At 37.4% G+C, this 15,699-nt stretch overlaps 1 protein-coding gene across 4 annotated transcripts in view; it reads left to right on the forward strand.

The window, feature by feature from the left end:
* The window catches only part of LOC134627414 (cadherin-22-like), a 158,960-nt gene that overhangs the window by 40,596 nt on the left and 102,665 nt on the right, over window positions 1-15,699 (forward strand). For 3 of the 4 annotated variants that reach the window (XM_063473464.1, XM_063473465.1, XM_063473466.1), the window contains exon 2: window positions 4,339-4,462. The exons of the other annotated variant lie outside the window; for it this stretch is intronic. The gene's annotated coding sequence lies outside the window, so the exon portion shown is untranslated. The remainder of the gene's footprint in view (window positions 1-4,338; window positions 4,463-15,699) is intronic. 4 annotated transcript variants of the gene reach the window in all.

The raw sequence follows: 15,699 nt of genomic DNA on the forward strand, positions 1-15,699 counted from the left end.
TTGCAGCAGTTTTTAGCTTTTTAACCTCCTTTCTCACTTACAAAATTATTTCAAGCACATTTCAAGCATTATTTCAAGTTTTTTTTTCTTATTCTTTCCTTTTATTTTTTTATTTTTTGCTTTTAATTAATAACACCCTGACAAGGATTGATGAATATAGTGTAGCTTTTACTTTTCCCCCAAAAGAAATGCAATTTGCTCTAGAGTCTTGTTTTTTTTTTCCTTTTTAAACCAAATGTAATGAACTCATTCTGCCTCTGTGTCTTGGCAGGGTGTCAATGCAATATATTGACCACATTAGTCTCTCAGTGTTTTTGGATTGCAGAATCTCTAGGATGTCCCCAGGGACTCATTGACAGCAAACACACAGATATATGTTAAAAAAAAACTGAATTTGATCAGCATTAAGTCAACCATTACACAAAAATGTGATATGTCTCTCATTACATTGGTTTACAAGTCACAGTAAATGTTATATTTGTACACAGATAATTTGTGCAGTCCAATCAGTCACTCTGTTGGGTAGAGGAAGAGAAATCACAGAGTGAACATGGATATTACATATCACCAGAGAAAAAAACAACAACAAAAAAACCAAAGAGTTCGTAATATGGCAGAATTGTAGATTATAAAAATCTATTCAAATGCCATGTAGCCCCACAAAAATACTTTTTGACTAATAGTTAAACTGTTATTTTTTTGTTTTTCAGGACTGTTATCTTGACCTCACTTCCACAACCTCGATTTTCCTCAGTGCTTAAGTTGGCTGTCAGGTAGTGCTAGTGTTTGGAGTTTTGGTCCTGAAAAAATAAGTTCTGACAACATTCGGAAAATATTGTCATCTATTATTTATTCTATGTGGTTGCAACCCCCACTCCAGAGAAGTTTGTTTTGTAATCTTTTTTTTTCTTTAGTTTTTCAGATTTACCTTACCGCATAATTAACCTAAGGCCACAGTCACTCAGGCTTAGAGACTGGTTGGCAACCCCCTAGGACCGCACAGGTTGTTTTTACTTTGAGTGTAAACAGTCTCTTTTTCATAGTTTCAGTAGTACTCTGTAGTTAGTGAGTGTTTGTGGACAAAGCAGCATCTTCCATGCAAATTGCAACTGTGGAAATTTGTTAGCAACCAGAACATTACCAAAGAGGTTTTCAGTGCAGTTCTCTATACCTCTTTGTGACCAATTACACCTGGCCAGGGGGTAGCCAACTGGTCTCTAGAAATGTGTGACTGGGGCTTGTTCTTATGACAGAGGTTACACTGCATTTTTTCATGTTCATTAACTTTAGTTTCACTGCATATTCTCCCCCTTGTCATCCTCACTCTCTGCAGTGTCTCTGTGTCTTCTCAGATTGAGATACTACTTTATGGCAATAATAATAAGCCTTGTTTGTTACTGAGGTCTGAAGCAGAAAGAAAACGACGTGGGGGCAAAGGCTCGAGAAAGTGATGGACACAAAATGGGAGAGGATGACGATAAGTAGACATGAAAAGTAGAATACTATGAAAGGCCAAAGGGAAGGTGGGGACAAGGAGTGTTACAGAAAGAATGAGATGCTGAGGAAAAGAAGAGGGAGAGAAATAATAAGGGATGGAAGGAAAGTGAGGATAAGTGAGGAATGGAGGAGACGGTGGGGGCAGCAAAGAGGGAGCTGAGGAGGCGCTGGGCCTGGGGGATTGCTGTGCGTTTATCCTCCTCTGCAGCAGGCTTCTGAAGCACTACCTCAAGAAAAGACTTTAAAGCAGGGTGGCTACAGCTCTGTGCTGATCTGTTAATACCCACAGATACATGAGGCTTCGCCATAGTACTCTGGGGATGGGGTGGAGCGGGACAGTGTGTATAAGTGTGCATGGGAGTTTGTGTGTGTGTGGTTTTTTTTGCTACGTGTTCAAGGATCATATCACATCTCTGCAGACGATTTTCCATCCCCACCGTTAGCTTGCTCCAACTCACCCTGAGACATGAAGTTACCAGAGCGATTAAAAGATTAGATTGGGCTATCATGTGGCTGTGTGTCACCTAAAGCTGGTGCTGCAAGGGTGGAGCTGGGAGGTGGGAGGTGTATGACTATCCTGTTTTAAGATCCTGTATAAATAGACTCCTGCCTCCCGGGAATCAGTGTAAAACACCCCCAGAGCCACAGCATGCAGCAGAAAATATACACACTGGAAGGTGAAAAAGCAGTATAGGATTTGGTATAGCTGCTTCTCAGAGGACCGCGTTCTGTGCTCTCGGGGAGTCCATGTGACTATACAAAAGAGGGCATGGTGTGATGATTAGAAGATGTAACGATCATTTTATTTTGGGGTATTCCTCCTATTTCCTTTCTCATAATGTGAAAAATGGTTTAGATTCTTTTTCAGCACTCAATGAAACAGTGAAATGGTTAAAAAGTAAAACGTCTCATCACCATTCTAAACAACTAATTAAGATGCATACCCATATTCACTGTCTTATGTATTTTTTCAAGTCAGGGGACTATAACGATGATATCTAAAATGATAAAAGTCCCTTCACAGAGGCAATTAGAGGGGAAAAAGGAGTGGATGGACAGAATGATAATAACAAACAAATAAAAAACAATGTAACAATCTCAAGCCCAGTGAGGATTCCGCATCATGCGGCTTTTGATCACGATAAGCTTCAGGATCTCAGCAAGGCCCAGTGCAACTGTTTAGCTGCAGTCTCCAGAAAATTCCTTTTGTTTTCTATACTTTGTTTGTGGTGAATAGATGAATGATCATAGTAGAAAATCAATGTCATGCCATTCACTTTTGCTTCAACTTTTTTTTCCTTGAGTTCACATTCACTTGATCACAGCATTACTTTGTTTAGAGTCAAATTTCTGTAGGTATTTGTTAAACTGCTTTCTTTCTATCCGCAAGGGCCTCTTATCCACTTGATCAAAATACCCCTATTCTTAGCAGTCTATTAGAATGATATGGTTAACCAAGCATGTGATATATCCTACAATAGTCTTTAACGACGGTGTAAACACAAGTGGTACCGGGTCGCTGCTCTGTGGTACATGCGCACAGAGCCTTTGCAGCTTGTGTGTAAATGTGTCCTCTTATGCATGAAATATCACAGTCCTTACAAAACATCTAATCTAATCAGATAGCCGTTTAATCTAATGGTTTAAAATACTAAGGCGGTATTGTTGATTCAGCATGTATTAGCCTCAAAAGTAATTGAACATTATTCAAGGTTAGCATTCTTCTCCAGGCTGATTTTGGGTACAACTGATTCCCCTTTTCATATTGTGTCAGCCTTATCTGGCTACTCTGCCATTTGCAGTGATTAAAAGAGATTTAGGTTCCATTGTGAATTAAAAAATGATACTGACACTATATACTATTTAAGCTGTGGCACAAAAAGGCTCTCTTCAACTTCAAGAGCTGGATAAAAATGTCACACGCACGAGTAATATCTGGGAACATTCACTCACCAAAGATAATTTCATAAATATTCTGCATAGCTTTTTGGAGCACTTTACAGTATATAGCCATAACAATTGCAACAGGCACACCAAAGAATATCTGTCATGCTTCAATCACACGAACATCTAACCAAGTCCTTGTGATTTCCATTGAAGTGCGACCTGATAAATTGTAAATACTGTTCTACCAAATTAAGAGGCCTAAATCCTGGAGTGTCATGTTGCTGACTGAGTCTGTGGCTTCTAATCTGAACATGCAGTTACAGGGCAACTGGGTATCAGGACAAAGTTTGTAGACTCCAGTTGCACAGTAATTAATAGTTAAATACCTGTGTCACAGTCTCAAGGGTCCACTACATCTTACCCTCAAGGTAAGAGTGGCAGACTCAGTCGTTGTGTAGGACAGGAGTGTGCAATGGCTGCAACGGGGTGAGAGAATGTGGGGGTATGAGAGTATGCATGTGTGTGTGTAGGGGTGGGCTTGGGGGGGCATTGCAGATCTAAAGCAGGTAATTAAATGAAGTTCGTAGACTTCACTCTTCCACTCTCCTATGTTTCTTGAAGTATCCCTCACTCTCTAACCTTGCACCTGAGATGAAGATGGCAGTTAATGATCTTTTTTAAAACCACTTTAGCGCCCGCTCTATAGCTCAGTCTTTTACTCTCCAGACAGACCAAGGTTTTTTTTTTCTCATCTCTTTTTTCTCCTCCTTTTTCATCCTGGGCCCATACACCATTATTCTCTGTTCCATTAGCAAATTGCCTCCCTCTCTTTCCTCCTCGTTTCCACCATCCCACCTGCCCCTAACACTCCCATTAAAAATCTAACTGGGGGATTAATTTATTTAAACTGGAACAAACAAAGAAATTCACTCTAGGGTATGTTTTATTTTTCAGAAGTCGAAGAGGAGACACAGTGTTCGAGAGAGACTAATGTTAGATGGCATAATAAAGACAACCTGAAGGACCTGAGAGCCATCATTCGCACAAAGTGTCAGCAAGGTCATCTGGCTGAGGGATGGTGAGTCTGTTATTTACATATGCCATGGGCAATGAGGTAATAAGGTCTGCTTAGTTTCTCCATTTTAATAATTTTAAAAAGTGTTTAGACAACCATTAGCAAACTGACCAGCAATCTGTTTAATTTGCCTACCCATTATCTGCTTTAATGCTTGCATTGACCTGGAAATCTTACACATCTTTTTAAGACAATAAAAATGAAGATGCTTACTGTACACCAGTGGCCTATACACCACTCTAAAGTATCAAACTATAATCAGCACTGTAGGTAAGCTTAATCTCAACAAAAACAAAGATTATTTCATATCATGTCATATCATATTTGTATGTACAACAGTTTCATTGCATTTAGTGTAACAGACATGTGATTATAATAACATTGAAAAAAAAAAAAACTAAATAAGCAGTTTAAAAAAGATATGACTCAGCTCAGATGCCTCACATACTGCTCCTTGCCTTAATATGTCTAGTCCTTAGTCAGGTTTTTGAATATCAGGGTTACTCACTGAAGGATCCAATCCTCAAGATTATGTGTGTTTGATTTTGTTTACACCATCTGCCATCAGATGTAATTGAATGTACTGCATGGTATAATCTGATACATCCGGGGGTGATGTTTTGCTGCTGTTGTGTGTGTGTGCCTGTGTGTGTGTGTCTGCGTCTGTGCATTAGTGTGTGCAGTGTTACGCAGCCCATAGCTATCCCTTAGGAATTGAAAATAGCCTGCAGATGTCCTGCAGGAATTTATCCCAGTCTTATTGTGAACCATGTTCTCCAAGTTAAAATTGATTTGTTATGGTGATATCACATGCATTTTACTGAGGCACAAAAAAATACTATGCATACTTAATAAAGTGCTAAGAGTTTTTTTTTCTGTAAAAAAAAAAATGAATCTCTCCTTTTTTAATTATTTTTTTCTGTTTCCAGCTACAGTGTAACAGTGCTACTGTAACATGAAAAGTTGTTCTGGCTTTCAGAAGACATTGCCATGTCATCTTATTAGTATTATTATATGATACCATATTGTACCTGTGTAAGCATTTACCACAGCAGTTATCACAACAAAAACACTCATATTAATATTCCAATCCAAGTTTGCCATTTAGGTTAGTAAATGAGTTGGTATATAAGGGGTTAACTGACAGGCTCAAGGAATTTTGGTGAGGTTTAAGGGTGATGGGAAATACCGGCAATTAATGTGATTTTTTTTTTTTGTTTAAAGGGATAAGTCATTAGTATCAATTGGCCTTTTGCAACAGGAAATGCAGACTGCTTAGTGAAAACTGCTCTTCCAGCAAAGAGTTCTTAATCTTTGTTAGAGACATTTTACTCAATAGGCTCACTGATTTTGTGGCAAGAGTTTGGTAAAAGACGATAATTGATATAATTTAATTTAACATGCCCGAAGCGAGGAAATGGGTTCGCTTAGCTGCTAATTAACACATCATATACTGATAGCATAATCTTCACACGAAAAAAAAGTGTGCATCATCACCTCGATGATCACCAAGACTTGTGAGAAAATAGATGATCTGACACAATTGTTCAAAAAATAAGAAATCAGGAACGGGACAAAAACGTCTTCAGAGCACAATATCTGGTTCTTTTATTAAAATGTACAAGCTTTCAAGGTGTATTCGGGACACATCTAGTCCCTGAGCTCACAGTTTTGGCACAATGTCTGTTAAATGCAAGCACAGACTAAAGATTATACTGTTGACAAAACTGAAAACATCTGTAGCTTAATTCAGTTCACTTTTGAATTCTGGTCAGTTTTGATTGAATTCAGCAGCTGGTTTCTAAATGAGTGGAAAAACAAAGCCTTTTTAAATTCCACGTCATTCCAGTTCATCACTCTTTCTAGTCCATAAAAATGGTGTCTAAGTCTTATATAACACATGTACTTGGATCGATCCATCAGACCAAAATGACAGAAAATACATGACTTCTTACAAACAACCGTGATATTATTATAACTGGTAACCATAACATTGAGCTACAGGGTTGTAATATTGCCCCTGAGAGTAATGTGCTTCTACATGAGGACATAGTTCAAAGAAAAATTTTAATGTCTCCAAATCCAGTGGTCCCTGACACTTTCCAAGTCATTTTCTTGTCTGAGCATGTTAATTTCCTGGTCCCTTCACATTAATGAGGCTACCGTGCCCACAGTGGATCGGCTTGTTTTTGACACTTTGGGTTTTGTACAGAGAAAACAAAATATTAAATATTAATTGTTGATTCATTGTTAAAATTTAAATGCTCATGGTTAATCCTTTTCATGATTGGACAGAGGCAGACAGGCTCCTCTCTCGTTCCAGTGTTAATGCTAATGGAACTTTCCTGGCTCCAGTGGACAAGCATTAGCAGTATCAATCATTTCCACAAGATATTTGGCATGAATCCAGCACTGTGGAAGGAAAATGCGTTTCATGTGTTTATACAAGGTTTAGCAAAATACAACAACAGCAAGTCCTTCAAAGATGTATCACAAGACATACAAAAAGAGGATGTTACATGTGAATTATTGTCTTTTTTTCTTGACACCCCAGAGCATCTTCAGTTCAAAGAGGTAGACTAGTGATAAATATGTCACTGGTACCAAGCCAGGATAAGGCATTACTAGCTTTAAATCCCTCAGCACTGATGAAAAAAAAGACTTACTGCACACACAGAGAAACTGGTACTTTCAGCAACACAAAGACCTTCACACACACATACACAAACTTATACTTTGACAATAAGTTGTCAAAATGAAAGTGACCTTTGTGGTTTAGTTTCACAGGACAGATGGCGGCCATCAGCAGAACACAATGTGGTCTAGGAGGCTGTATTGGAGCCCTCCCTCTTTTCCACGTCTGTTTTACGCTTATTTTATGTCCATTTGAACTACTGCAGTTTTATAAATATTGCAAGAAAACAAGGTCAAAACACAAAAGATCTGACTTTTTTAAATCATTTTAAAGCAGCATTATTCATGCTGCAGTGATTCCGCTTATATGTTGGTCCACATTTCTATTTTAATTAGTCAGCTATTAATGTTTAACAGCAATTCAAATTTACATTTAATCTTAAGAAACAGTTTTGCTTTGGCCCTATTATATAATGGGAAAGGGAAGTGCTCTTTAGAGTGTGTTCCTCCAGCCCCTGCGGTTTAACAACTAAAGATTTGGATTAACTTCTTAAAATGAAAATATTACTCTTAAGTCTGCATATCTAAGTTGGGGTTTTTAGGCATTTCCAAAATTTAAACTCTCTTACTGCACTAAAATTTGTAATATGCAAGATTTAACAATGTGTGAATTTTTATGTTTATGGATGAGTGCATGTCTATATTGGTTTTTCCCATCACAGTATTTATGCATACACTTTGTAGACTATCTGTAACTGTTTGCATATGATAGTGTGCTAGTCTCTCTGAGTTCATTTGCTCTAGCTTGTGTACTCACATACCTCCATATGTCTCATAATCCAGGAGACTGGCACACATCATAGCACTGGGAGCAAGGGAATTCAGAGCTGTTCTGCCACATTCATCCGTCTAAAGAAACAGACAGAGAGAACTTATGTGGCAGTGTTTAGCATATTACACAAAATAAAGAAAGATTTTGACTACGCACTGGGAACGGCTGCCTCACTGAATGAGGAATCAACTGTGGTGAAGATTCAAAGGGCCAATTTTACACTAGCTTATGAGAAAGGGAGTAAATAGAGGGATGCACAGTGCCTAGAGACTGCCAGATGTTACACAAGGGAATTCATCTGCAGCAAGAGTGACCATGGGTGGAATAGTTCTAAATTGGCTCTGAAAAATTGGGTCCTCACATACAAACAGATGAAGGGAATATTTGGGATAGAGTGCTTCATGAAAAATGGTTGTCAGTTTATTTCCTTGCATTTTTCATTTCTGCTGTTCTGTTATCAGCTGTTTTCCTGCCTCTTGTTAGATTGTATAATAATGCTACAACAACACATGGCTACTTTTTACTGTGTATCTAACTTTAGATTTTCCCATTTTGCTACAAAACTAAGCAAAACAAAGAAATAAACTAAAAAGAGTAATAACTGAGTCATCCCTCTTCAGATTACATCTTCAGGACTACTATTTTGGCAGATTTTGTGTCTAAAATGTGTCTTTTTATGCATAAAAATAAGAGTCTGTTCAAAAAATATAAACTAATTAATTAACATTATAACATAGAAATTTAAAATTTAAAAAGGCCGTATTGTCAACTCAGTATATATTAACCTCAAATATTACTAAACATTATTCTTCACCACACACAATATTCTGCACACAACACCCAATAATGACTTTAGGGTTTGCTTGTATAAATGTGTATATATAAATTCAAAGAATGTATTTAAAAATATAAATATAAAATGTAAAATGTTATAAATGTGTATATAACACACGTATTCACAGCCTGACATGACACTCAAAGTTGAGCACAGGTGCATCCTGTTTCCACTGATCATTTGTCAGATTTTTCTCGACAACTTGGCTGGAGTCCACCTGCAGTAAATTCACCTAATTGAACATGATTTGGAAGGGCACACACCTGTCTATATACGGTATCATAGTTGACATTGGATGTCAGTGCACAAACCAAGCAATGAAGTCCAGGAATTGTCTGTAGATCTCTGAGACAGGATTGTATCAAGGCACAGATCAGGAGAAAGGTACAGAAAAATTTCTGCAGCAATGAAGGTCACAATAAATCACAATGGCCTCCATTATCTGTAAATGGAAGAAGAATGGAACCACCAGGCCCAACTTGACTGAGCTTGAGAGGTTCTCCAAAGAAGAATAGAAGAAACTGTCAATAAATATGTGTACCAAGTTTGCAGCATCATACTCAAAATGGCTTGAGGTTGTAACTGCTGCCAAGAGCTTCAACCGAGTACTGAACAAGGGCTGTGAATACTTATATCCATGATATATACATATTGGTCATGGAATTTTGAGGTGAGAAATCAATTGATCCCATTTTGGAATAAGGCTGTAACATGAGACATTATTATTTAAGGTGTGATACAAAAAAAGCTGTCTTCAGTTTCAAGGGATGATAAAAATGTTAGACACTGAAATAGTCTGAATAATAATAACAGAAGCTTGGCAGCCCTGGATGCTTGATATGGCAGAGTTTTACATATGTCCTTCCTGACGCAATCCCAAGGGGGGATGCCTACTTCAACTGAACCAACATATATAAATTGCAACCTGCAGGCCAATTTTCAAGTATCAATAAATCAGCAAGTGATTAGTGCTATTATTGTACACAATATCTTAGAAAATTTCACAAATTTCAAATCTATACAAAGACTGACCTGCACAGCCTAAAAACATGTTCTGGCAAATACCTTCTGTCATGTCCTTTATGAAGACTACCTAAGATATTGGATTTGATTTGCTGTCAGCCTTTATTAAGTCCAGTATGAACAGTAAAGTCAAGTAAAGTTGAATTTAAACAAAGTTGAGATTAAACTTTGAAAAACTTACAAAGGAATGGCCACAAAACAGAACTACACAAGTAAAATTGTTACAGCTGAGCTTACTTGAACTTCTTCTAGCTGGTGCAAAGACATTTCGTACTTTTATTCAAAGATACTGTGTAATCCTATAAAAACAATAAAAACACACCCCAGTTTGGGACTGCTGTGTGTTCAAACTCTGTTATCGCTTGAGATGTTGTGGTTCCGTAGCAGATGGGAGAGGCAAGAGGCAACAGCATAGTGCAGTCTGATCATTACACTGGGAAAGTGTTTGCGAATGTGAATCTGTGTGTGTGTGTGTGTGTGTGTGCAACCTTGAGGTTGAAAGAACCTCTGGTGTAATAATTCTGTGTGTTAGCTATGGCAGGTGGTTGGCCTGCTCCATGTTAAATCTTTATTGATCTTTTATCTTTTAAAAAGTACAAGACAGGTCTTTTGTTTGTGCATCACAGAAAGTGGTGATAGTTTGCGGAACTGACGTGGACATTACAGTTAATACCAGGGCAGGAATGTATAGTTAGTACATGTAGTACTTGTTTGTCTTACAGTACACGTTGTTTCTCTTTTGTTTTGAACTATAAATATAGTAACTGCCCCTATGAGACAAAGAGTCAGACTATGACTGCTACTATGAGTTGGGCATTCAAAGTTTCCCTAAGTCATTGTTCTTTATTTCGGAAGCTTCCCTCATTTCTTGTGAGTTTGGCTTTCTTCTTTACTCTGCACTAGTTGAAGAAAAAAGAAAAGGGAAAAAAATCCAGAGACATGAAGCTGCAATAGAAAATTTGTTAGGTGCTACCCCTTTCTCAGATGCCATAGTGAACTAAGCAAAGGGATCTTTAAGGGAGCAAAGGGACTTTTAATGAACAGGCACATTATTGATCTGTGGACAAAACAGTCGTTAATTATGTGCGGGTGGAAATTTAATTGAGGGAGTGAAAGAAGGTCTCTGCTTGCTAAGCTAATGCATGGTCAAGAATGAAGAGAATTTGATTGAGCTCTGTGCCATTGGGGTAAAGGATGAGACACAAACGATCACTCAGCCAATGCCTCTGGATTTTCCCTGCTCCCTTTCTCTGCCTAGGCCTTTCTTTGTCTTTTATCAAGTGCCGCTTGTGTCATTCAACTATTCCTTTGTTTTCAAATTAGGAGGAAATGCCTTCAATTGACTAATTTTCCTCACCTTTGTGTTCTCTTTTGCCATCTGTTCAACCCACTCTTGCCAATCTTTTTTTTTTTTTTTTACCTGTATAAATGGCAGGAGTTAAGTGTCTAAAGAATCTGGAGAACGAGCATATTGCCTCAACATGTGATGTGTGTGTGTATATTTGTGTGTTTATGTATTATGGCATCCATCTTTCTGGGGTTTGTCCAGTCTTGTGTATATCTCTGATTTGTAGTTGTCAGTTATCATCAGGCAGTCAACTGTTTTATGGCTCTGCTCACTGAGCCATATTATGTGCCAGCAAAATCTCCTCTATCTCAGCTGAATGCCTGTGTGAACCTTCTGAAAATTGATGGCCATTTAATTCAAATTATTTTTCTGTTAGCTTATATTAACTAAGAAACAAATTCAAAGAGAGTGACAAACCATTGCTAATTACAGAAAGGTGGAAACATTTAATTGCAGTATTAGCTCGTCTCTTATAATGAGCAGTAACACGGTATGAACTTTTCATTCTTGCATTTTCTGAAGTTTAGCCGTTCTAAATAAAGACTTCCAAGTAAACACAAGCCAGGACACTAAACACACTGAGTCATTAGATCATCTGTTTAGAGCAATCAGATTACACTTAAGTCATTACTGTTGGTGTGGCATACACCCAAAACAACCATATAACAGCACACTGCAGACGTTTCTGTAGCTGAATGAAGGTGATGTTCAGCTGAAGAACTACATTGTGTAATCCCTGCAGGGGATGAGTTGTGTTGCTTATCCAAGAGTGTAGAAGCTCAGCATGACTTAGATTCTCATTAAAGGAGCTTATTTATCTCTACACTTCCTAAAGAATCAAGGCTGGCGTCTTGAAGTCTTTGGGCTGGCAGCAATTACCATACCTATCAAGTAGCTTCATAACACCTGTTCCGTGTCATAAGAAAGATGTGCCAAGCTATTACTCAGTTTTCACAAGGTGTAAGTACTGAATGCACTCTCAGAATGGATTTATGTAAAAGGATCAATTTCTTTGCATGAAAAAACCCACCCATTTTAGTAGTTAAAAATATAGCTTTGCCATGTTTTGAGAAAAAAGCTTGTAGTTGTGAGGCTTTTAAACCTCTTGTGTTTGAGAATTTTAACTTTAACTAATTTTACAGATATACTTTGCATTTGCTAGCATTAAGTTTAGAGGCTGTTATTCTAAATTTCATGCAGCACAGATTTGTTGAAAAGGGCTACTTTGTAAGATAAATGCCTTTCATTATCTTTGTTTCAATCGCTATGTACTTTTCCCTTTCCCCCGTACTTTTTTATGACTCTCTTTATGAGTCTAATTTTGCAATTCTCATGCCATATTCACATCATATGGCACACATGAGCTCCGTCTCCAGAAAAACCATATTTTAATGTAATTTAATCAATTAAAATGATCTTCGCTTATCTTGCACCTAGTGATCACTTAAATCAAGTTGCTATCACTGGTTAGCGCTTCAGTGATCTAGACTCTGACTTGAGTGGGATCACTAATTCTTCAATGAACAGTTTTATTCATACTAAAATGATTGTGGGCAGCTTCAATAATAACATAAATCATATTTGTATGAGTCCTAATTTGAACTTCTGTGTAGTTCCTAGGAGTGATTGTGGATGCTTGATAAATATGTACTCTGATCCTATATGATGAAATACAAAGCAACTTCTTGAGCAGAGGGTATTCAGCATCCAATTTAGCATATGAAAAGATAAATCCATTTTATTTTTTAAACCTTTTTAATAATGCAAACATTCCTCACGTAGTGTCAGGGACTGGTAGTAGAAAATTTTTCTGCTGAGTGTATTGTGTGACTACTAGCCATAATACCCCAATGCTGCTTGGAGGGCTATTACTGTCATAGTAACAGGGGGTCATTAAATGGCTAGCAGCTGTGACTATTTGTTTTCTTTTATGTTACCTCAGTCCCGCAGCTGTGTTCTCTGTGTATGAGCACAAAGAGGAATATATACATGATTGACTGTGCAGGGTTGTGTGTGTGTGCATGTATGTGTAGTTATTTATTTATTTATTTGTATGTTATTTATTTATTTTTTTAGGGTCATAACTTTCAATTGCGCTATGATAAATACACAGTACCAGTGTTCATGGGGCTTTAAAATCAAACTATGAGCTGGCCCCTACCAGAGCACTACATACTGTGGTCAGACACATAACTGATATGGATCGGTTCATGGGTTATTTCTGTATTTCTCTCTCTCTTTTTTGTTTGTTTTGTTTTTAGTTAGCTGCTTTTATAGTTTTAGTGTCCCGTAAATTATTTAGGACATGAAATTGTTGAAGGCAAGCATTGAAATTGCAGATACTCAGTGTCATTTTACACAGTTCACAGAAAAAGAAAAAAGAAACACTGACCTTCATTGACCAATATAGACATGCACTCATCCATAAACATAAAAACACTGACCACTGATCATTCCAAGCCCAATAAGTGTTTTTATAAAGGTTCTGTTTAAGTTGAGATTTAAAAAAAAATCTTCTTTTGTTGTCTGTGAAGCATGTAATTGGTCCCAAATTTCATCTGGAACAGATGTTATGGCCCCACAATGCCTTAATGGCAACATCTAAAAGAATTGGTGCTATCAACAGCAAAGCATGATCAAACCCAAGTATGCTTTGATTTGGGTTTTTTTTTCAGTTTACTTAATTGATAGTTTACTGTAGTGGTTCTCAAAGTGTGTGGCGCGCCCCACAGGTGGGACACAGAGTTCTGACAGGTGGGGTGCAAGTTACCTGGCAGTTGACAGCTGCAAGACACGCGGCTGCAGGTTTTCGACTACAGCCTACACACATCAAAAACAAGAACAGGACCCAGTTTATTCTGTTTTAAGTCGGCGAGGCATGATGCCTCTCAGGTACATCCGCCTCCCCCGCAGCCGTGCCACAGACCACGCCCCGCCACTGCTCTGCAGTCAAAAACAGGCTCACTGCAGCCACTAAGAGTGAAAAGTATTAAACTCTCACTAAATTATATATTTTTAATCTCTGTTCACAAGTTTTTTGGATTTCTTTTTTTTATAAGACTAAGACTGAACTTTATTTTTCCATGTTTTTCAGTGTTCGCATTCTCTTTAACTTGTTGCTTTATTGAAGAAGTGCTGCAGGCTGATGAAGCAGTCTAGTGACAAAAGTTACAAATAGTTATTTGAAATGAAAGTTTTTAGTTTAAAACAAAAATTACCGAAGGAATTATTGTGAATGAGTTTATTATCTAAACAAAGTTGCAGCTAGGCTTTTCTGTCATTGTTTTTTTTAGGTGGGGCGTGAAAATATTTCTTCCTGCCATGGGGGAATGATGCAAAAAGTTTGAGAACCACTGGTTTACTGTTAGTACCTAAAGTTTTCACAGTACAGTTGTGAAAATAGCCAAAAAAATAGGTGACATTATCTTTAAGGCATATTGGTCATACTATCAGTTAAAGCAGAAAATAAGGATTTTCCCTGAATTTTATAGGCAGGGGTAAGTGATCAAACAGATTAAATAGACTTTCCTATTAATGTGACATAAATAGTTGTATGTGTGAGATGTATGTGATGGGTTTCACATCTATGCACTTACCGTATAGTTTTCTATCACTCATCACTATGTAGAGCAAGGCTGAGGTCAGAAGCAGCCATTTACTCACAGCATTGGACAGGAAAGTCAACCCACGCACACTCTACTACCTGAACACCTTCAGGGCCTTTCTGTCTCCAACTTGGAAGTGAAAAATCATTCTATTTTTCTCAGCTGTGCAGGTTGAGAAGTCTTTTTTATATAAGGCTACAACTCTGTTTCCCATAAAATTGGGATATTGTAAAATGTACCAAAATTAAAATCACTATATAATTGAAGATATCACAGGTGTTGAAAACAGCATATTTTATCATTTTTGGAGAAAAAAAATATGCCTTTAAAAATTTGATACTAATACCACTTTTTGAAAAAAGTTCAGATGGGAACAAGTTTACAACTGTGTGCCTCGTCTTTTAAAATATTAAAAAAGTGCTTAGAAGCTGTTAGAAAGCAACATTGTTTCCCAGTCTTGCTTGATATGGGATTCCACAAACTCAGCAGCTGAGAGCATATTTTTAAAAAATATTTTTTTGTTTCAAAATGTGCCAAATCTTTTCACTGGGTGATGGTTCATGGGTATTTTACTGTGGAGCCATGCTTCTGCTATGTGTGCAGCGTGCGGTTTGGTATTGTCTTAGTTGAATAAACCAGACTTTTCCCGAGCTGTGTGGCACCATATGTTGGTTTAAAAACTGTATAAATCATTCAGCATAGCATCCACAAAACATCATAGAATTCATAGAATTCAAACATGCAAAGTCATAAAACTGTGATAAAAATTGTAATCTGTCAGACCACACTTAGACAGTTTTTCATTTTGTCTCAGTCCATCTCAAAATAACTCAGATGGCAAAGGAATCTGTAGATTTATGTTTATATATTTTTTCTTTTCTTTATTTTTTTCATGCATTTATATATTGATATACCTAACATGTGGTATTCACTAACACTGGTTTTCAGAGGGGGCAAATTAAT

The sequence above is a fragment of the Pelmatolapia mariae genome, linkage group LG5 (assembly GCF_036321145.2).
Source record: "Pelmatolapia mariae isolate MD_Pm_ZW linkage group LG5, Pm_UMD_F_2, whole genome shotgun sequence".
NCBI classification, from domain to species: domain Eukaryota; kingdom Metazoa; phylum Chordata; class Actinopteri; order Cichliformes; family Cichlidae; genus Pelmatolapia; species Pelmatolapia mariae.